This window comes from Xenopus laevis, chromosome 6L, assembly GCF_017654675.1.
Source record: "Xenopus laevis strain J_2021 chromosome 6L, Xenopus_laevis_v10.1, whole genome shotgun sequence".
Taxonomy (NCBI): domain Eukaryota; kingdom Metazoa; phylum Chordata; class Amphibia; order Anura; family Pipidae; genus Xenopus; species Xenopus laevis.
In genome coordinates this window covers 100,580,051-100,602,939 of record NC_054381.1, presented here as the reverse complement: position 1 = coordinate 100,602,939, position 22,889 = coordinate 100,580,051, and the positions used below count along the sequence as shown (strand labels likewise).

At 36.2% G+C, this 22,889-nt stretch overlaps 1 long non-coding RNA gene across 7 annotated transcripts in view; it reads right to left on the bottom strand.

The window, feature by feature from the left end:
• The window catches only part of LOC108719153, a 182,749-nt gene extending 162,595 nt beyond the window's left edge, over window positions 1-20,154 (bottom strand). Inside the window, exons 1-3 of one of the 7 annotated variants that reach the window (XR_005961941.1) lie at window positions 19,701-20,154; window positions 16,775-16,905; window positions 16,288-16,540 (exon numbers count right to left, since the gene is read on the bottom strand). This is a non-coding gene — a long non-coding RNA (uncharacterized LOC108719153). Of the gene's footprint in view, window positions 1-16,287; window positions 16,541-16,750; window positions 16,906-18,157; window positions 18,397-18,833; window positions 19,160-19,700 lie in introns of those variants that run through there. The other 6 variants (XR_005961940.1, XR_005961943.1, XR_005961939.1 and 3 more) reach the window with 6 other exon arrangements.
• Between the last annotated feature and the right edge of the window lie 2,735 nt (window positions 20,155-22,889).

The window sequence follows — 22,889 nt, the reverse complement described above, 5'->3', positions numbered from 1 at the left end:
AGGATATCTTGTGTAATAATTGTCATAATTTGTATTTTTTACCCCACAACACTGAATTGTACCTCTGGCAAGCTACAGAAACAGTGTGTGTGTGTTAAGCTATACTGTAAAGGTTGCACAATTTGCATCCTCTTCATTTTTGTGCATTCTGGTACATGCCCTCTAATTTCACCTAGTACATCATTTAAACATTAAGGGGGTTATTATCAACTCTTCAAAATAATGAAGAGTTGTTTTTTATCCAAAAAAATTGAGTTGTTGAGGCTAAAATTGTTCAGGTTTTTAAAAAAAATAAAATAAAAATTTTCAAGATTTATTATAACTCAAAACTGGAAATAGCTTAAATCAGAAAATACTCCAGCTAAAACATGTCTAGGTCATGTAGAAGTCAATGGCAGAGGTCCCTTGAACCATTTGAACATGTTTGTTGCCTTCATAATGTTTAGGAGGGTTTTCGGCGGGTCTTGCTCAAAACTCGATTAATTTGAGTGATTCCAGGATTTTTTAGACAAAAACTCTATCAATTCGAGTATTCAGGGTTTTCACCCCAAATTCACTGGTTCCAGTTTTTTCCATTCAAGGTTTTTCATAAATCAACATTCAAGTTGTGAGTTTATGCGAGTTATAAAAACCTCACAAACCTCTAAAACTTGACCTTTGATAAATAACCCCAAAAATGTATTTATTTAACTGCTTTGCACAGTCTATAGTTACAGTGCAGTTTTGGTACATTTACTGCAGAGAGAGTTTTATTAAGAATTTCACTAAGGGCTCAGTAATAATAATAATTCTTAGTGCACACACTTACCTTAAACCTTTGTGTCAGTTTAGGTATACCTCCTGACTCTTCTTCTTTTCTGTCTTTCTCTATTGTCTTGTCCTTTGGGGGAGTGTGGTCAACAATACGGCAAGACAATTGTGAAATTATGTAGACTCAGGTGGCAGACTATTAGCTCAGGAGAAATTATATGCACTCCCATGAAGTATAAATGGCCCAGCAGGTTCTAGGTGATTACAATTTAGGTCAAAAGAGGGCCATTCATTGACTCTATTTTGGAGTGTAAGGATCTACTCCCAGAGGTTTTCACAGTTGGGAAAGCTTGCATCTGCACTGTGCACTCAGCATGGGTATTCTCCTGCATGACTCTACGCCCAATGTCTTTATATTGTCTCCCTATTTAGCCTTCTCGTCTCCTAGTTTACATCTCATCAACTTGACCTCTCTCACTTGTCATCTGTATCTTCTACTTTCTACTCCCCTGCAATATTATGCTGTTTCTGGATACTTTTTTCCTCACATCACTTTGCCAAATGTGACAGTTTCTTGCACTCATTTGTGCCTAGAGTGCAGCACTTATATCATCTCATATGCAATGCTATTATAATTGGCTAGGCTTGCTGGGAAGGGAGGCTAGCTTTGAACTTCCCATAGTTTTCTATAAGTGATCTAGGGCAAAAATCCTAAGATAAAATATTATTGATGTCATTTCCCTTACATATGGAAGTAGTATTATAGTCCTTATTATCTTGAGATAGCAAAAGGCTAAAATCCTGCTCTAGCAGATAAAATAACTTTAAACTTTAAAACTCTTGACCATAAGCCGTACTCCTTTCAGTATGCAGCCTTATTGATGCTTCCATCAATAGGTTTTCTATAAGGTAATTGAAAACAGGGGCACAGTACATTTGCAAATCTCTGCATCAGGATACTGAGAATGAAAAGCCTACTAAAATCCATTACGAAAAGCAGAAATAATCTTATTGACTCATGAAGTGCTTACATATTGGTAAGACAATAGCGTGATCGTTTTCATCCGGAGGGGCATAATAATGACCGTGTGGAAATTTCAAAATCTATTTACGTTGTGTATGGCTTTTCTTGCTGTATAAAGCAGGGCACTCCATGCAATGTTATTTCTTGGTAATAAAATGCATGCATTAAGGTTGTTTTGATCTTTTTTCATTTGCATGTATTTATTTTGCCCATGAGGGGTGGTTCATTGAAATGTATGCAGTATAATTCAATTCACCTTGGCAAAGCAAGAACAATGGTACCTTCAAAACATATTAGTAAATATAAATATGCAGATTAAGAGGAAATATGAAAATAACAAAATATGATTCATTAACTACAGTCAGAGGTTTAAAGGGGTTGCTCATATTAACTTTTAGTATGCTGCAGATACTAAACTAAAACTAAACTAAAACAATTTGCAATTAGTTTTAATTTTTAATTGTCTGTGGTTTTTGAGTTATTTATTCAGTAGCTCTCCAGTTTGCGTTTTCAGTAATCTGGTTGCTAGGGTCCAAACTACCCCAGCAACCATACATTGATTTGATTAAGAGCCTGGGGAGAGTCTGAATAGAAATGTGAGTAATAAAAAGTAGCAATCACAATATATTTGAAGCCTTACAGAGCATTTGTTGTTAGATGGGGGTCAGTGACCCCCTTTTAAAATCTGGAAAAAGTCAAAAGAAGAAGGCAAATAATTAAAAAACCTATAAAATAATAAATAATGAAGACAAATTGCACATGGGAGTTCAAACTGTAGCCTATCTGAAGCAGGCATTAAGTCCAGTGGTTGTGCCTGCATGTGGATGCCCATACGCCAAATCTTTTATATTGCAGGTGCAATATGCAACTAAATGTTGAATTGGTATTGGCTTAGGTCAATTTGAATAGGGTGGGTACATATAGGTCATGTATTTATCTGTATTAGTGGTGTTGGTGCAAATGCTTGAATTGGCAACTTATTATTAAAAAAGTTTAACAAAGCAAAATTAAGACAAAAGAGATCCTCTATTGTTCTAGACATGAGCCCACCCTAAAAGAAATGTGGCATGCCCCACAAGTGGTTGGTACAAAAATGATAACACAAAAATGTTTAACAGTCACAACTTTTAAATACAATCCCACTTTAAAATATGAAAAAACACCAGCATTTTTTAATAATTTTTCTAACTTTTCGGCATACAGGATATGATGTCATTGACATAAGATTGAGGAGGATTTAGCTTCATCTTATCAGTTCGGCAGGTCTAAAGGTGGCCATACACGGAGAGATTCGCTCGTTTGTCGATGTCGACAAACGAGCGGATCTCTCTCCGATATGCCCACCTTGAGGTGGGCAATATCGGGCTGATCCAATCGTGAGCCCTAGGGCCCAACGATCGGATCCTAACGAATGGGAATGGGCGGTCGGATTGCAGGACCGCATCAATGAACAGATGCGGCCGGTCGATCAGTTGTCCCAACTGATCGAGATCTGGCCGACTTTCGGCCAGATCTCGATCAGGGAAGCCTGTCGGGTCTGTCGGCAGCTTTTATCGGCCCGTGTATGGCCACCTTAAACTGGAGAAGGAAACTCTCTCGCACTTTAGTGAATTTGCGATCATTCGCCTGAGCGAAACTGTGCTAGCAATGGTCTCTTTCAGTAACGAATTGTCCTTTACGCCTGTTAGAATATTGGTGATGTCCCTATTGATTGGATTTCTGGCAAATGTTTGCTAGTGGCGGCCACCTCTCCCTTTAGTAAATCTGCCCCAAAGTGCATAAGGTAATTTGTTCTTATAATTTAAAAGGCATGGCTAGTTCAACCTAGCAGGATACATCTATTTGGCTCAACTATTTATTTTCTTTACAAGGAGCCTGTTGTATACAAAGACTGTATTTACTGGTTAGAGTAAAGGTTTTGCCTAGGGGGTATACTTGTATTTAAAAGAAGTGTCTGACTATGTTGACAACTGTAATGCAAAAGCTGGTAAATATTTGTCCTGGAAGTCTTTGTGCATAACTACTTTGCATATGCAGTCATTTCAATTGCTTGCGTGCAAGTGCTCGCAAGGGCACATAGCACTTCCTTCCTTAGACTTCAGCCTGTTGATGTGAGTGATCTGTTCCTCTCCAAGCATTTGCACCTGATTTTATAACCTAGCATTCAATTGCTATCACATATAAAATGATGGCATGTATGAGGCCTCAAAATAAATCGTTATACATATCATTGACTATTTTATTTTATATGTATATTGTGATAGTATGTGTGCTCTATATACACTGCAGCCTTATGTAGTCATTGACTATTTTATTTTATATGTATATTGTGATAGTATATGTGCTCTATATACACTGCAGCCTTATGTAGTCATTGACTATTTTATTTTATATGTATATTGTGATAGTATATGTGCTCTATATACACTGCAGCCTTATGTAGTGAATCAGCTCTTTAAAGTATATTCTTTACTGCAGGGAGTCTGAGTACATATGATACATATGAGTACATATGATATGTAGACACAAACTGCATGTATGGCGTTTTCATAGATTAAGAAATAAGAGAACACGTCTGGGACAGCTTCCATAAGTATATGGAAAGAGCAAAAACAAAGAAAACAAATGGCATTTTTTCTGAAGATCTGTATGGGAAATGTAACGGTGTAGACTTTGGACTAAAGTAAAATTTTACTCTATTTTCTGTTAAAATCTTATGGTATCAAACTGGTTAGGTTAGTGCCCCTCTTATGTTGTTGATAACTGCTGCGAAATATACTGGCGCTATAAACTGCAGAGTGGTGAAGCAGATAAACTGATGTGATGGGCGAATTTATTCGGCAGGCGCGAATTCGAAAACAAATTTGCGAAACCGGCGCGAAAATTCGACGACGTCAAAAAAATTGGACGCCAGCGTCCATTTTTTGGACCCCGGCGTCTGTTTTTTGGACGCCGACGCATTTTCGCCGGTGAATGTGTGCCGGCATCCAGAAAATGGACGCAGAAATTGAAACGCCGGTGCTGTTTCGCAAATTTTCCGCCGTTTCCCGAATTGAACACCAGTTCCACTTTAATTTGGTTAATGTCTATCCCTCCCGTGATTCCAGAAAGCTACAGGAAGATCTGGACCTAGGTGACGTGTGCCCCTTCTTTCATGCATGGGAAGGAGGCAGACAGAAGAGCACTGCCAGATTGTAAATCCCACAGGACAATCAGTCAGAACTGAGTTTTATGAATCTGGTGCTTACACTTGTACCTACTCCACAGATGAGAATTGGTGGGGTGTAATGTTAAACCCCCATATGTAATAAAAGACACAAAATTCGCCCATGAGCAGAAACCCCCCCTTTTAATCAGGTGAACGTTAAATGCTACTTGCTAATTGGTTGCTATGGGTTACTGCTCCTGAGCAAACTTAGTGTATTTTATTACATAACCCCCATAGACTCCACGTGATATTTTAACATATGATTTTTCTGTTGTTTTTTTTTTTTAGAGATGACACATTAATGGGAAAAATATTTACTCTGTACTAACAAAATTTCAAGATTTGGACACCCATGTGATAGCGAATAACCATTCTTAAGCTGGCCATAGACGCAACGATCTCATTGTACGAATCGAGGATTCGTACGATTTTCGGACCGTGTGTGGAGAGTCCCGACATTTTCTGTCCAGCGGAGATCGGTCGTTTGGTCGATCAGACAGGTTAGAAAATTTCTGTCGGCTGCGGGTAATATCTCTGCGTGTATTGCCGATCGTACGATTTTCAGTGGGAGACTGTCACTAGCTTTGTCTATCGTACGATTGCTGTCAGGGGCAGAACATCGGCTGATCTGTTCTTTACTACTTTATTTGGTCGGAATGGTAAGACTTTGATCTAAATAGTTAGCGGCAGGTCAGGAGATGGGAAAGTCCGATCGTACATTGATTTGTACGATCGGATCTTTGCGCCTGTGGCCAGCTTTAGGGTGTAGATGAAATATGCACAATTATTATATTATTGGTATATTTTGATAAGCAAACTTGGCACCGTTTGAGGGGTTGCTTAAAAAAGGGAAAAAATTACACAGTTAGGATGACTAAAAGGAACAGAAGACTCACAATGCAAGGAAGGTTTGCCTCATGCTACACACATAGCACTGACCTAAACCAAAACTGAGGGGTGCTATATTAGCAACTTGAATTGACAAACAATTTTCCAGGTTATATAACCCTATTAGATCCATAGCTTGGCAAAAACATAAATCAATTACATGTACCTACTAGTTATCGCAATAGAGTTTTCCCCTGGAATGCAACAAATATTAGGGTCACAAGGCTTCTGGTGAAATTCCCAAGGACATGTACCTTATAGTGACAGTCTGCTATTTTGTCTAATAATCTAAGGCTGCCAGAGCTTTTTAAATGGCAGATGGGGTTTATTCTTTACCCATATCCATCTATTCACTTGAATAGATAACACATGGTAGCCTGGCTAATTTACAATCTAGCTATACAGTACATTTTCCATTGTGCAGTACATCTAAAATGCCTTTCTCTTACTATAGCAGCCATTGACATCACGTAGTATTATTTAACTCCCAGATTTATGCACCAAGCCATCAATGGGTAGCAAAAAAGAATACAAACGCTGTAGATTAAAACACGATGGGCATTTTCTTCACAAAGGATCCATTTGTAACAGAATGAGGAATGAGGGCAGTATTACCAAATCAAAATGACTCATGGATTCTTCTGGTTACATTTTATGAATGTCCTCTGAACAATCATTTATTTTCCAGCTTTATTAAATAGGAATGAAACTCCATTTATTAGTAATGTTTATCATCAGCTGATTTAATCATATATAGAAAACAAAGTAGCGCTGGACAGTTATTACTACAAATAGCTGAATGCAGATGATCCCATTGATCTGGTTGAGGCTCGATTCATTTCTCCGAATAGCATTCCTGTTGCAGCCCCTGTGATCAGGGTTTTGGCTGCAATGCTGCCATCTATATGATGGACAATATAATACAATATGTGCACAATAAATTCCCCCTTAGAAGTTCTCAGTTATACCCATAAAAAGGTGTTTCATCAAAAAAACTGGGTGCAATGGTTTCTCAGTCTGTAAAGTGACACTCTGTTGAAGGAAGACTGGAGTTTAAACTTAACAGAAAGGGGCATTTAGATTTTTATTATTTTTTTTTATCACAAGTTTTAGCACTATTTCTGCAAACATTTGTTTACAAAGACTGTTCCATCTAAGACAAGTAACACTTCTGCTGCAATAATGTATAAAGGGGAGTAGTTATATCTCAATGATATGTGCATCAACATAAAACATATCATATTTCTTTGACTGCAGACAAAAAGGTTAATAAAAACACTATGGGGCAGAGTCACTAAAGGGCAAAGTGGCTAACGCTAGCGACTTTTCGCCAGAAATCCCATCCGCATGGACATCGCCAATGCACTAACAGGAGCAGACGACAATTCGCTAGTGAAAGAGACCGTCGATAGCATTCATTCGCACTCTATTGCCAGACGACCTTTTGCTCTGGAGAATGGTTGTTGCTCCGCAAATTCGCTAAATTGCGGATTTTACTGAATGTTTCCTCTTTCGCCAGAGTTTCCTTCACCACCTCAGACCAGGCGAACTGCTGAAACGAAGCTACATCTTCCTCAATCTGATGTCAGTGACATCACATCCTGTACCAAGGAAAGTCATAAAAAGTGTAAAAAACGCAGGCGACTTTTCTATTTTTAAATCGGGATTGCCTTCAAAAGTCCGAACTATTAAATATTTTGTTTGAACATTTTTTTAAAACATTTAATGGGCCTACCACATATATTTTAGGGTGGGCCTTAAGTCTAGGGCATTAGAGGAGCTTTTATGTCTTTATTAAGGTTCCTTGGACATTTGTAATAAAAAGTGGCCACTTCAAGCATTTAACACCAACATCTGTAAAAAAGACGTGTATACGACTTTTATGTGCCTCCCCTATTCAAATTGACCTAAGCGTAAGATTACTAGCGAATTTTTGCTAGGCAAAAACGAACGCTAGTGAATCTTCGCTATGAAATGCTCACACTGAAGAAGTGAATAAGCGTAGTGGTAATGAATTTGCACCTGGCGAAGTGGTCACTGCCAACAATTCGCCCTTTAGTGAATCTGCCCTATGGGAGGGACTATATACACTTAGATACAACATGAAACTATAATTAGAGCTTGCATTTGAGATCTTTTTTTCCTTACATTTGCTGGTACTGTATGCGTTCACGATCAACATGGGAGGAGCAACTTCCTTATATAATGAACCAAACTTAATTGCCATTAACTTAATGTCTGAAGCATGGAGCACATAAAGAATAGCTTACTATACAAAATCTGTTATCCATGCTTGTCTATGGAAATTATGGTGGAAATTATGGTGGGAATATGTAAATACAGCATGCTCCATATGAACAGTTAAATTAAGATCAAGATTTATTTACATATTATAATGAATAAGCAACATAACATAAGCCTGTTTGAGCTTCTCTTGATTATAGACATATATTGACCATTAATGACAATGCACTAATTAGATTACGTTCTCTCAGTATACATTAAAACACATCCCTTTACTCTGTAAAGCATGCAAAAACTATTACCTCATGCACATGGGTAATTTAATCTTTATATGACTAGCATGCCCTGCATAATAAAACATCAGACCATGAAATCAATAAGAAAACCTTTCAGTATGTCTTTCAGTAGATTCACTAGCTATCTTTAAATTTGACCCATGTATTCCTATAGAAGAATGTATTTAGACAAATATTTATAAAACTCGTTGACACACCCCACCAATAATTAACTATTAAAGACCACAGTAACAAGTAAATCTAATGCATCCAATTTTCTTCCATACAGTTTCTGCTGGTTTGCACTCATCATTAAATGCACTTCACGTTTTTATTATGCAATAAAAAAAATCATGAAAAATGTAGGGAGCTTCTTGTTCTCTAACAACCTATTAATGGAGACCAGAACATTGAATTTAAAATATGAACTTGTCTAGGCCCATATTTAGGCCCCCAGTATCTAATATTAAGGAACCTCACAAGAGCAACCTGTCCTAATGCCTGATATCTTCCTTTTAAAGATGGGCGATTGATTTTAGTTGTCTCTTTTAATTCATTAGAATAGAAATGACAATAAAATTGCTATGAATACAGAACCCCATGGTACACGGCTTATATAGGTATGGGTCCTGCTATTCAGAATGCCGTGGACCTGGGTTTTTTCAGAGAGAGGGTGTCTTTCTATAATTTGGAATATATTTTCATACTTTGAGGGGTCTGTTTATTAAAGGTTGAGTTTTGTTTTCTTCACTAAAAATATTAAACTTTTTAGAGATTTATTATGCCCCAAAGCAGCAATAAACCCGAAAATACTCCAGCTGAAACCTGTCGAATTCATGTAAAAGTCAATGACAGAGGTCCCCTTATCCATTTGAAGATAACCCTTCGTGATTTTCGTGTGTTTTGGTGTGTGTGACGCTGGTTTCAAAAACTCGATACATTTTAGTTTTTTAAGCCTACTGTATAAACTTGAAAAATTTGAATTTTTCATAAAACCTCGAAATTTTCATGTTTTTTTTTTCAATCCAATTTTTTTTTAAGTTTAAATATTCATAAATTAGCCAGATTTGTGGATGGGGGTTAGGTCGAGTTTGTTTCTGGTAAAATATGAGAAAAAAATTGTTTTAGTAAATAACCCCCTTAGTCTACTAAAAAAATTATTTAAACATTAAAATTCACCAATAGGATTGTTTTGCCTCCAATAAGGATTAATTATATCTTAGATGGAATACAAGGTACTGTTTTATTATTACAGAGAAAAATTATATGAGTCTATGGGAGATGGCTGTCCCATAATTCGGACCTTTCTGGATAATTGGTTTCCAGATAATGAATCATATTCCTGATCCTATTCCTCTAAACCTATTCCTCTGATGCCATGCAAATGATTCATTCAGACAACAATTTATAAAGAGTAGCTTAGTTGTTTAGTAAAAAGCACACTTCTGGAATTCACATTCACATTTACTCTTGTAAATCCTATTAGTTCTTCAGAAGAATGGACCAAAACTTAAACTTACCTAAAACCATCTCTAATTTGCCCAAGAAGAAAAAAAACGATTTAACACAACTCTGTAAGGGGAGTTTACAATGAGAAACAGCTGCAGAAAGGGTTAAAACCCATGGCACCATGATCACAATACACCACCCACTGTATGCCAGAAATTAGGTAATTTCAGCACATGCTTAAAAAAGTGCATGGCTTTCTATGAATCTACGGGAATGCCAACTTACTAATCACTACTTCTGGAGTAGCAGAGAACGTCCCAAACAGTGGGATAATCTAACATAAACTCCAGGCATATCGCCAAATCAGTTATAGAAGATTTTTTTGTATAATCTAACTTTGTGGTAAATCGTGTTTTTTCACCATTATTAGCAAGGACATAAACAAAACCACTGGTATATACCTTCCTGTAATGGTCCAAGGGCATTATTGGTAGTCCAGATTTCTAATTGAGCCGCCCCTAGGCCAGTGGGTCCTGCATCCCCCCTTGTGAGTACCCCCCCCCCTTGAGCACATGTGGTGGTTTGCAATGGAGCACTGGGGATTATGCATCCTTTTGGTATACCCTTACTTTAATATATTTGCATGGAAGTATAAACATGAAAAGTGTCTAATATAAGCATTACAAGTAGTGCAATGCAAGAACTAACCCTATCTGGGACTAATAACTTCATTAAAGATTAAAACTAAAGTCTTTTGGGTTAGTATTAAAATAAAACATATTAATGAAGTTCTAAAATGAAGGAACCATATCAGTCCGTAGATATCACCTTGTCCTAATGGGTCTGTACAGGCCTCAATTGTGACCCGATCATTGGGATGGGAGGCTAAATATTGGATTAGCCCAAACAGCACAACCTGGTTGGTTTACAACTGCTCCAAACAAGTGGAATCGCCAGCTTAAGACAATTTGTAACTAGTACTATTTTTTTAGGTTTTATCTAATTTATATTGTGTTTGATTGTATTAGTATATATATAGAGAGAGAGAGAGAGAGAGAGAGAGAGAGAGAGAGAGAGAGAGAGAGAGAGAGAGAGAGAGAGAGAGAGAGAGAGAGAGAGAAGACAGACCAGAACCAGCTTTTCATTTGTGTATTAAAGGTTCATGTACAAATTACATGAAATTTTGGTTCCTTTTTGGTCCTTAATCAATGCCAAGAAAGGTTAGAAAAGGGACCAAAACATCACATCTGTTGTACATACACTTTTAATACACAAATTAAAAGCAAATTTCTGGTGTTGCTGGTCTTTCCTCTTTATATTTCATGCATCATGCAATATAGCCCACTTGCAGGTCTTAAAATCTGCAGAGAATGTTATGTTCAAAGCATTATTCACAAGTCCCTACCATTGGTCAAAATCGATAAGTGAATAAATCTTTCAACTTAACCTTTCCTGCAGATTTCTTTAAGGTTAGTAACTGCATTTTTTTTATTTAAAGTATGTGCGCTGAGGCATTATCATTTTGTTTTTCTAGAGAGGATGAAGAATTAAAGATTACAGATTGAAACCATAAAAAATAAAAAGACTACGGGTAAAATTTCTTAGTCTGATACAAGATGCAAGGGGTTAATTTCAAGATAAATTGCCATTTGCCATTTTATATGCAAGTATTCTGGAAAAGGAGAAGCGGAGGTCTGGTGAGAGTTTTTGTACGTGTGAAGCATTACATGTATGTGAGCAATACAATTTTATGATGTAAGCATACCAAAAATAAGTACTTGATTGTCCTAACGAGGTTAATATCAGGTTTTCAATGATAATAAAAGCTTTAATAGTGGTGTGATGAAAATAGAAGCTTTAGGAATCATGACGGCAATTACTTAACACGCTAGGGAAATATACCATACGGTAAAAAAAGTATATTGAACATATAGCTGTTCTTTTACAATTAATTGTGTATTTCAAATACATAAGTTTATTGTTCATGAAAAACTCATAAGTCCCTGCCATGCTATTGATTAGCTATACAAAAGCTAATCTAGCTGGGCTGGCAAATCAGAATTCTTCACCTATAGGGTTCAGATGAGAAAAGAAAACATAGCAAATCTCTAGACCCCAGCTACTGTATGATGATATTTAGTTTATAAGCACATTTTGCATTTTTATACCCTGATATTTTCACTATATTGTTTATGTATTTTACACAGAGTTTTATTCCTTGAAAACATATAAAGCTATTTCCATAACACAATAATCTACATAAACTGGCAATGGCTATATTAGGCCTTTATTGAGAAGCCAACCATATCATATGGCCAGGCTGTTACACCTTATCTGAAACATTACTATGTGCCAATATTTTAATTTTACTCAGGAACAAAATAAGCTGGGAGTATGGACTTTTTGTCTCATTTCTAGACCAAAATCATGAAATAATACTCATTATTTATACAAATTCTTTTATGTTTCCTTTAGATTGCAGCACCTTAAGCTAGTATTCTCCTGTTTGGAATCATGCCTGGTCCGCCCCAGCTTTAATTAAGACTATTTATTTTCTCAAACTGGTACACTGATCTTTCAGGCAAAAATAATTAGGCATTATGTATTTAAGAGATCACACAATAGCCAGTTGTATGTAAAAGTGTTACGTTGTAGAAGATGTACCAAGATTTACCACTAATATGACCTGTCTATTGTAAAAATACATTGAGGAATTCATTAGAAAGACAGACACAACAGACGGAAAGACAGAAAAACAAATAGATGATAGATATATAGATAGATAGATGATAGATTGATAGATAGATAGATAGATAGATAGATAGATAGATAGTGTATTTTATGTACTTTTTATGTTTGTACAGGGAACACTGCTATAACCATAAAAAAACTACTTGGGAATTTGAAAAGTGGAGGTTTATATAATTAAAAAAAATCTTATTTTACAATTAAAAAATCTCAAACAACATAATTTAAAACACAGTATTAAATCCAGATTTGAATCCACCTTCCTCTAGCACATAAGGATTAATGATATGAAAAAGCCGTGCAACCATCATCCTCTGAATACCAATTGGGAAGCTCTCTTTGTGTGCCAAATGGTCACAGAAGGTGATTAAGCACAGGAGATGTTAGGGAGCATCCATTGCTATAACCCTGCTAAGCAAGAAATGGAAGGAGGGAAGCTACAAGCCAAATTATCATTGTAATAATAAAGAGTATGACCCAATTTTTAGTTAAATCACAAAATAAGAAATGCAGAAACAGCTCAAAATACCATTAGCAGAGGCTCTGAGTAGCAGAGTGAAAAAAAGGAAACATGTCAAGGATGGTTCCCAGCAATAAACTGAATAGCAAAGAATCCAGAATTTCTAAACTAAAAAAATAGTTATAGAATGCAGACGAGGAGAGTGTCAAGAGCCTTCTTTTGGCTCATATCTCCAGATGTGGTGGTATCATCAAAGAATATAGGTGGAATGCACAGGAGTAGTACCTTGTTAAAGTAATAAAACCCTGCAGTCTTGTAATTATTGTAACCCCTTGTTGAAAAATAATTATTTAATGAGATTTGTTGACATTTTCCCTAAAGTTATGTGCCTAATGATATCTGTAGACTCCTACAGTGAACATAGTGTATAAAGTTCAGTTAGGTTATGTTATGTACCTATATCAAAATTAACTCCTTAATGGCTTAAAGGATTTCAAAACTCAGAGGTTACGTGATCGAGGTTCTAACAGTATTCTTCTACTACCTTTTCCTAATTGGAAAAAAGTATATATTTGGAATATTGATCACATGGAGCTAAATGTCCACTTGTATAAGTTCCACACGAATCTCTTATAACATCATCTCGTACCTTTTTAGCCTTATGTGCTATTTGTTAGTAAGAATAATATCCATATGATTTGTTGCCTTTTTTCCACCAGCTTCAAGCTCTTTGGGAACAATATACCCCCAAACACTGGGTAACATTCAAGATTACATCATGCAGAAAGCATGCAACAATTACAAATGGTGGAGACAAGTACAGAGACCAATGTATTCTGCAACTCTGTGTGAATGGAAATTGGGCCTTAATAGAACAATTCTACATGTATAAAAAAGAAAAGGCTTACATCCCAAGAAGCTACGACTGTAAAAGAGGTTATTTCACAAAGAAGAGTTTAAGCATTTCATAAATGTTGCGGGATTCTCTACATATTTTTGTGCAGCATGAAATTATATAATACAGTTCCTTTGGCTTAGACAATGAGTAGAAAGCAAAGGCAGCATGAGAAAACAGCAATGCAGTCATTCAGTTACAGTACAAAAGAGGGCTCCATTTTAAATAATGGGGAAGGGACAAAAGCTTGGGGCATTAAGAGTTTGCTATTCATCACACATTCTGTATTTTAGCACATCTTAATCATTAGGCATAAAATGTATTGCACATACAAGTAAAGAACATTTCTTCACGGATTTTATAGAAAATAGTTTAAAAGGTAATTAATCACGCGTACAGCGACGTACAGTCAAAAAAGAAAGACGGCTTGATGTTCCTAGCATAGAGGTAGTAAGTGAGCATATGTTTTTTTAAAGGACATATCGAAGCCATCCCTTTTTTATGTAAAAGCAATTTACAGCAATTCCTCTAATGTGCAGAAATGGTGGCACATTAATAGAGACAAAAGTGATTTATAGCGAAAAGTTGTAGGAAACGCCATAAAATGTATTTTATCAAGTAAGAGAGCGCAAAGGGATAGTGTGGCTTATAGCACACTGAATGTTCATTAAACTCCTTTGTACGAGACCATAAAATATGTACAATAGCTCTGTGCTCTAAGACAACACAAAAATGGATTACACATAAATTGGTCTGCACAGAGAAATAAAGAATGCAATGCCTTACTTCTGTTCCAGCACAAAAGAATGATATAACTTTGCATAATCTTTCCTTTTCATTCATCAAGAAATACAAAGGATATAAATGAGGACAACCATACAATTTCAGGGTGAAACCCCTAGGTCATAAATGCTCAGTGAAAGAGGTCTTTTCTGGGTTCCAGACTCTTTCCTAAGAATTTTACAAGATCCCTTAATGTTTAGCAGACATTTAGGGAACTGGGATTTCCACACGGCAGGTTATATCATGTTCTTTCAGTTTAATTAGTTATAAACAAGTTTACTGTTACAGAATAGCCATCTTAATTGAGAGACCTGCTCTGCTTATAATATTTCTGTGTCTCTCTGTACTATCAAAGAATTAGGGTGTTGGAGGTAAAATATGGGTATGATTCTTAAGAATTCAGCATACCAAAGATTGTATCTCCCTGATATAACAAATTATTCTCAAATTAATAAAACAACATAGACAATCTATGCACACAGCTCTCCGCACATGCAAATTGATCTGCAGTTAAGAAACACCAGGTCTGGATTGTCCAACACATTCCTAAAAAAAAGGTATGATTGACATAGTGCTGCTGCATGCTCATTTTCGCTCTAAGATCACATCATACCCTATTGAGTATTGTTTATTATTGTTATTAGTAGTAGCAGTATTTTATTACATTTATATTTATTTAATTGCTTAAAGCTTTGTGCAAACCCATGCACAAAGGCACACAATGACACCATCTTGCATAAAGCAAATGAATCACATGACAACCTCTTATATTACGCAAACACTCTACATTTCCCCTACAATCAAAATGGAATAGTCTACTGTACTGTTTATCGTAACATCATTCTCTAGCAATAAGCATGCCTGCACAGAACTACTATGAACACGCATACCCCACTGATAAAAACTAACTTTATAACAAACCAGAGAGAGAAATAGCTTCAATGATATGCCTTAAATAAACAATTGCCTTTACTAAATATATTCCGATAAGCTTTAAAATGTAACTGCTATTATTTTACAAAACAACAAAACTGGCATTTTCAATCAAGGCTGAAACATACAGTAGATAGCACAAGGCTGTTCGCAGAAGAATGAATGAACAACTCGAAGAATTTGAATATAGTGCAAACTGATCTTATAGCAACTTCTTGAATGAATGTTAAGGCTACATTTTAGGCAATATACCAGCACCACTGTACTACAGTGCAGGTTAAGGTTGAACGACCTCGTAATCCCATGCTCTCACATCATAGCAATTACAAGAAAGGTCTAAAAATCAGTAAAGAAAAAGTAGTCCCATTTTTTTGAAGATAATCAATTAATTATTTACAAAATGGTACAGTTTTAAAAGTCAAGGAAATCTGTAACTTTTATGCTGGCAAGATCTTAATAGCATAGTTCATAATCAGCTCAGCGACTTTTAGATTCATGTAGCTGAAATTATTTTAAGAATAGAGAGTGATGCAATAAAAAGCCCTTGGAGACACAAGAAATAAGTTCCACTTGTGGTTTCTTAAAAATACATCGAAGCTTCCCGTTCATAAAGAAAGAATGAAACTTTACCTTTAACAAGTTTTAGCAAACTTGGTTATCTTCATTTTTCCATAAGCAAATTTGTGTGCAGCCTTCTTTTTATTCCATAAAATAACGTTATTGTATATCCACGATCATTTGGCAGAGATACTATATCCATGGGTGAGAAAAGCACACAGCAAAGTCTCTGTATATCTTTTGAAGTAAGCCCATGATGAACTGGCCAAAACTTTGAGAAGTTTCATTTAGGAACTTTTAATGCATCCATTGCATGCACTTTGAGCTGAAAGAGATAAAAATATAGCAGTTACAGGCAGAAGTTTTCTTGCATAAAACTGTATGAAAAGTTAAAAACTATGAAACTATGAAGTAGCAACGTGATGTTTTTTGATTCCCATGGAATATTTTTATTTTATTTCTAGACTGACTCTGTGTGATGTTATTATACTGATGTATTTAACAAGATAAATTAGAATAGGCAATGAATACACACCTAAGATTTATGAAAATACTTAACTATTAACAAAGTTTTCTTCATCCAAAAATGATTTATGTTATTTAGATGAAGTAAAATGGCTTAGTCCTCACTGCTGTGGATCCACGAGTATTATTTAACCATTGTCCTTTGAAAACATTAGCTCTTCATTCCTATTATTAGATGATGAAAAAAAAGAATGAGTGTGACTAACATACATATGCTTGTAAATGGGATTGGATTTAATAAATTAACCCTGTGCATTTCATATAAGCAAAGTTTCAGGTGCAGCTGTGAAAAAAGTTCCACATTTTTTTTTTTTTAAAAAAAGTAATAATAATGATTGTATATAGGAAATCACTTGATGGTTTGCATGATGTTGTGAAAATGTATCTTTAGTATTAGGGAAACCTAGATTTCCTTGGCGAAAGTTTCTTGGTAATTTTGCTGCCTAAGAGGTTTCTAAAGGGCTAAATCATCTTTCAACATTTCAACTTATACGATCCCAGAGATATTTAACCACAGTTATGACTCTTGAACATTTTTATTTAATATAAGAAGTTGTCATATTCTTTTTAAATGAAGACACTGTTTTAACTAATTCCCAATCCAATATTTTGATACAGGCTTCTACAGAGCAGCTGCACTAACTTTATGACCTTTGTCAATCACTAAGAACAATAGGGACCATTAACAGAAACTGTTACAAAGACTGTACAAAGTCCACAAAGTACATATTCAGAGGGACCAGTCTAAGATATGTACATATATGAATACAGAACAGATACAACACTGTGTGCTTTCAATATATAACTATAAGGGAGGACATGGAAGCAAATTTTAGAACTTTTTTAAAGATGCATAACGAGATGGGAAAGCAAATTCGAGTTATTTTGAATTTTAATACATTTTTATTTACAAATGAACAAGCATTTCAAAACTTGAGTCTTGTATTCAACTGCAAATCACATGCGATTTCTCAATAAGTTATAGGTAGTTTCTAACAAAAAGCAAAGCCCCTAAAAATGCACGCAAAAATAATATAAACATTTAGCGGAAAAATAAGTTATAAACATTGTTAAATCTGCAAACAGAAGCTTGACTAACACGTGTTTGCTTTCAAATGTGTATATAGAATGTGTATTAGCCTCCACATAGACACACACTTGACAAAGAAAGAAAGAATCTCATTCACAGACCAAAAGAGTTTTCTTCCCTTCAGAATCAGTAATGAATCTTAAGGCTGGACCATTTACATGTATCCCTTAAACCCCATAAAGTTCAGTGATGTGCTGAAGTGCCCATAACACGCTGATGTACTCCAAGTGCAAAAAAACAGACAGACACACAACCACAATTCCCTCTCCTCTCCACCTGATCATCTCCTGCCCACTTCTCACTTAACACAGAGATATTACAACTCACCTCTAGAAAGCAAACTTCAAAAGCTCTTTGTGACTTCAGGTAACAATGAGGCTGAACTTTCCAGAGCTGTGTAGGGCTTGTGAGCAACACAAGCATTGCCTGGCATGTCAGAGAAGGACTGAGTGCAAGATATGGATGCAGATAAAGAGTTCTTCAGACTTTTCCTTTTGTTCAAGTTCCCCGAGCAAACAAAGGGCTGGAGAGCTGCAGCAGGTTTCTCCCTCTCTCCCCCTCCCTCTCGCACCCTCCTCCCTTGTCTGCTCCAAGCACAAAGTGCTGCTCCCCACCACCAATTGCACTACTTATGTTACTTCATCAGCAAACTTTTGCCCCATAACACATAAATCCCCTACACATGCACTGATAGCTATAAACTTGTATTTCTGTTGGTTCACTTGGCAAGTATTTGACAAATGCACAAATTTAGCAGAGTCCCAAACTCATCCTTCTTTGTTTCAATGCCTAACCCGACTAGCTACTCCTAGATAACACAGTCTTGACCATCTTATATGAAGAGGTTGCTAATATGGTTAGCTGAAGTTATGAGAATTACTAGAAAACATCTGAGGCGTTTGCCCTATTTCACTGCCAGCCATTTAGGTCCCATCCCGTCCTGCCATTGCCCTTGGCTATAATGTGACCACAAAGGAGTAAATTGCAGATTACAACATCCTACCTGTTGCACTGGAGGCAGCAGCAGGAGGAGCAGCAGCAGCAGCATCCACTGATAAACAGGTCTGTCTCAGTCCTCACCAAGTTCATTTGTCCCAAACAACACCCATTTAGAAGCAAGATGAATTTTGAGGCACCTCCCACTAAACAAAAGTCCAGGATGGTGGACAGGGATGTGCACTCAAAAAAAAAGTGATGCAGCGCATTTGCACTTTCACTTCACTCCTTTGAAAAAGATTTTATCTGTATCATGAAGGTGAATGAAGACTGATTGTTTTGCTATGGGCTTAGCACAGACACTGGGAAAAGTTTATTTTACAGAGTCAATTTCATGGGCAGCTTCTCAGACCCTCTCTGCTTACAAACTGCATGTTCCAGCAGTGGAAAGGAAAGAGGAGGGAGTTCAAAACAAACACGCAGCCTTTAAAGACACAGCCCTTACACCACAGCTGTCTGGTCATTTTAGCTTTGTTCATGCCCAAATCTTTGTGAACACAATAGCTACAACAAATGAAATAAAGTTGGATGATGCTGAAATGTTGTGCCTAGGCTGCCACTGCGCTCTTTGAGACAATAGCAAATTCTATGTAGAAAGTTTGCAATTACTTTCATACTAGTTTGAAATATTGCTGTACTCACCTTTGCAAAATGTTTGCATGTCGACCTGTGTGGGTTTGTATGTGTTTGATACAAACAAACCTATAGAAATATATATATATATATATATATATATATATATATATATATATATATATATATATACCGTACATATAAATACATTAGAGCGGTATGTGCTAAACTTTACATAAGAAAAATAACAGATTGCTAAATGAAACTTAAAAACAAAAACACACAGATGTTTATCACTCACCTGTAAGAAGGAAACCCCCAGTCTCCTTCTAGCAGTGGCTTTACTGATGAATGAGTTTGGGCAGGTTGTAAGCCCCTATGGCACTGACGTCACCTACAAGATATTGCTCAGGCAAAGTGAGTACTTTTCTAAATTTACTGTAGGGACAAAAGAAAGTAAAAATTGTTCTTAACCCTGTAAGTGCTGCAGGTACCAGCAACATGTCGGCTGCTTCATCCAGCAATGAAGGAGTTCATTGTTGCCTGATGTCCTCTCCCTCCCTTTCTCTTGGGCTCTTCCTAGCAGAACAAAGAAACTGTGCTCACAGCTTGGTTTGCAAGTTTAAACCATGCTGACGTACTGAGCTGAAGCTACTTCACAACTTTCCAAACTCAGACTTTCTTAGAAGCGGCATTGGATGGCAAAAAAATTAGAGGCGGACAAAAGATTAAAACCCTCAGATCCACAAAACACAAAAAGGCACCCTGCTTTCTCAACACTCCGCCCTTATTTCTTCTTAGGGTAACAAGCACACCACCCCATTCAGTGCAGCACCCTGGTCAGTTCTGAAAGGGAGAAATGCAGTATAATAAGTCTTTCAGGGAGCTGTGGCTAGCATGGTAGTATTTGAAGCCTAAACACACAATTGTCTCTGTGTTTTTTAACTTACCTTCAGCAAATAATTCTACATATATGCTAAGCATGGATTTGTATAACGCACAAAGTTCGATAGATCCTAAAGCCACACAAATAAAACATGAGAAACTGTCCGTGGAGTCAGGAATAATGAGGAAAGCGCTGTACTGTAAGAGCAGCAGTTAAACATATAAAAGCATGTTATTACTCATGCTTTATATTAGCATTTGTAAAGCTCTGATACAGAAAGCTTGAAAGGATAGTACAATCACTATGCTGGTAACAGGAGGGTGTTAAGAGTTGTCAAAAAGACATATATATTATTTTAAACATGCAAAACTATACACGCTGCTTTACAACTGGCAAAGCAATAAAAGGACATTATAACAATAAAAAAACATTCCTGCCATTATGCAGATGGGAAAATGCAAGTAATTTGTAGATTAAGCATAAAGGACAATGTTGCTTATTGGTTAGCAGTGCTCAAATCCTTAGTTTGATTCCAGCCTTAACACTATCTGCAAGGAGTTTATATGTTCTCCCTGTGTCTGTGTGATCTTTATTTCAGTGCTACTGCTTTTCCAAAACACAACGGCAGGTCATCTGACTCCTAATGAAACTGACCAGTAGGGGCCTTAGACTGTAAGCATTGCATGAACATGTCCACTGTAAAAATAATAATAGTAAATAGAAATTATTGTATAGAACAGCAAGACCAGTCCTTTCAGCAAATCTATTCAAAACCACATATGCTGCCCACTTTTAAACACCCTTAACCATTAAGTGGGTCAGCTCTCCAATTTAGTCATGACCTCATGTAAAAGTCGTGAAACTAACAATGCCACCATATTTCTAGAATTGTACTTTTTGAATAGGGTTCCTATGAGAAAGCCTAAAAGGAGGGTTTATTCTGTCATAATGCAAAACAAAGTTAAATTAGGTTTGTTACTGTGACTTTATTTGGACAGGGACTTCTAAATGATGTTGATACAGCAACACTTGTTTTGCCTAATTCTCTAACTATTTTTATAATGTCTGAAGCAAAAGAGGCTATTATAAGAATTGTTGGCAAGAATATAATTCCTTCTGTGGTACATCCTGATTCCTGCCCTTGGGAAGTACAAAATATACCTTCTACCCAATAACTGTTTCCTTTTCCTTGGGTTAAGGAAACAACCCCCTAGAGAAGCATATTTTTGTATTCCAGAAAATTTCCTGTTTTTCAGTGTTGAAATGTCACTTTTTTTAATATTTGTATTGAACACTTTTTTGGTGCACAATTTCTCTGAGCTTGGCTTTAGATGGCAAACAAAGTTATCATATGTATCATAGTATAACACAGAGTGATAGAATACCCTATAATAACAGTGGTAATCAGCAAAAATGAGTAAGATAGGCACTTAAATGTATGAAAGACATTGAGTATACAGAATAGAACAAATAACTGTGGGTGGAGTTGCATAATATTAAGTTATGAGGTTGAGGAGTAAATATGTCACATTTTGATACATTCCTAGACTGGCCTAGTTTAGGCTTTGAAATAGCATCTATTTTTGGTGAGTTGTCTCAGCTGTAGGGACTGGACTTCATATGATTACTCTATCTCAGGCTAAAAATCTAATTCCAGTAAAAGTAATACAATACAATATCTACAGCATGTCACTGAGCAATACCTTGTGTTTCAAGATTCAACAGTATTCAGAGTAATGTGTTGTATCTACCGCACTCCTGCAGTATTCAGGCCATTCTCAGCCTGAAAACTATAGGCCTGTTAGTTTGACATCAGTGGTAGGGAAGATTTTGGAAGAGGCAATAAGGATAAAGTATATGAATACATCAAAAAAATTGCAATACTATAGATTTGTGCCAACATGGTTTTATGCATAATAGATCTTGCCAGACTCATTTAGTTGGCTTCTATGAGGAGATGGTCAGAAACCCAGACTTTGGGGTGGCAGTGGATGTGATAGAGTGGTTAAATTGAGAAATACTGACCTAGTACATAATATTTATATGTGGACAGTGAACTAGTAGAAGAGTGGTGGTAAATGGAACAATTCCTAAGAGGACCAGTTTTCTTCAGGAGGCTGTCCTTGGCCCTTTGCTTTATAAATTTAAAGTTTCTACTGTTTCATTAATTAGCTTGAGGTGGACAGGCGCAGATTAATCAAAATGTGAGTTTAGATTTTAAGGAATTAAAACTCACCCATGTTGTAATCATTCCTATGGGATTTTTACAACCATATTTTTGAAATGGTGAGTTCTAATTTTAACCCATTGATAAATATGCTTCCAAAATGCAATAAATTAATCAATAGACCATGGTTGAGTTTTTATTAATTAAAACCTAAACTCACATTTTGATAAATCAGCGCCTAAAATTACTGCCTCTATCTTTATTGATGATAGTAAATTATGCACAATTATAAATTTCATGCTGGATGCTGCCACTTTGCAGAGTGATTTGACTAAACTGAAAAATTGGACGGCAGACTGGCAATTGAGGTTCAATGTAAGTGCAAGGGTATGCACTTCAGTAGAACTAACATAAATGCAAGTTATATATTAAAAGGT